This window comes from Galeopterus variegatus, unplaced genomic scaffold, assembly GCF_000696425.1.
Source record: "Galeopterus variegatus unplaced genomic scaffold, G_variegatus-3.0.2 Scaffold17747, whole genome shotgun sequence".
NCBI lineage: Eukaryota > Metazoa > Chordata > Mammalia > Dermoptera > Cynocephalidae > Galeopterus > Galeopterus variegatus.
This window is the reverse complement of record NW_007743858.1, coordinates 11,673-12,842: the sequence shown is the minus strand read 5'-3', so window position 1 is coordinate 12,842 and position 1,170 is coordinate 11,673. Positions and strand designations below refer to the sequence as shown.

Sequence of the window (1,170 nt, the reverse complement as noted above, 5' to 3'; positions counted from 1 at the left end):
AAGGGTGGTGATGGAGCAGCATTCCCTGCTGCCCCCAGCGTCCTCCAGCAGGCCTTTGCCCCCGTGGCTCTTGTAGGGCAGGCAGAGGACCTGCTCACCCTTCCCAGCCTCTTCCTTGAACTGCTGCATGCAGTCCAGGAAGGCCTGCATGGCATGGTCAAGTCTGTTACTCAAGGACTCACCCCACCCGCATAACAGAACAGAGGCAGCTCAGTGGAGCCCTGTGTTAAGGACTTCAGATAGGAGTGGTTTCTACAGGGCACCAGCCTGTACCTCTGAAACAGCAGCCCAATCACATTGGACAGGGCAAGCAGCAGCAATGCCATCTGTCCCCAGGCAGCATTAATCTCATTCCAGTGCACGGGGACAGTGGGGGAGAGAACCCAGTCTAAAGTTACTGATGACGCCCAAGGGGCCCTCCTCCCAGATCTTAAACGTGGCATTGAAGATGTTGGTTTTCTTCAGCCAGTGCAGCTGCCCACGGGCGTGGCGCAGCTGGTTCTCCACGCTCCTCAGCTCATCCTGCAGTCCCAGTTGTTCCCACTCCAGTGCCCTGCAGTCCCAATGGACCCATCGCTCCCACTGCTGCAGCTCTGCAGTCTTGGCCTGGGCTGCCTGCAGCTCCACAGCCACCCTTGCAAGGTTCACGTCCACATCCTCTAGCTCCTGGGCCAGCCTTGCCTCCTCCCGTTCCAGGTCCCCCAGCTCTGTCTGCAGCTCCTCCTGCCCCACCTGCTCGCTGGTGTCCAGGCAGTGCCTGTAGTCCTGGCTCTCAAGCTGTTTCCAACACCTGGTTATCCGATGGAATAATGCCCCTTTCTCTGATCATGAAGAATTTTCCAATCTGGGTTTTGTCTTTTAAGCTTTGGACATTATTCTTGGTTTGTTTTGACCAGGAAAAGTCAGTCTTTTCCTCTGTGGCTTCTGGCTCTCCAGTCATTCAAAAGTATTTCCTATTTCAAGATTATGGCAATAATAACTATCAGGGCTTTGTGTCTCTACATATAGTCTTTGATTTTTCTGTAACTTTCCTCCTACTAGAAACATAGAATAAAAATTAATCAGTTCCTTCTCATATTATGTGGCCAGATACAAAAGGCCACATAACGGTACTGATAGGAACAATCCACGACAGGTAAATTCACACACACAGAAAATGGAGTGGTTGTC

At 52.1% G+C, this 1,170-nt stretch overlaps 1 pseudogene; it reads right to left on the bottom strand.

The window, feature by feature from the left end:
• Positions 1-29: 29 nt before the first annotated feature.
• Positions 30-1,170, bottom strand: part of LOC103582754 — a 2,476-nt pseudogene continuing 1,335 nt past the window's right edge.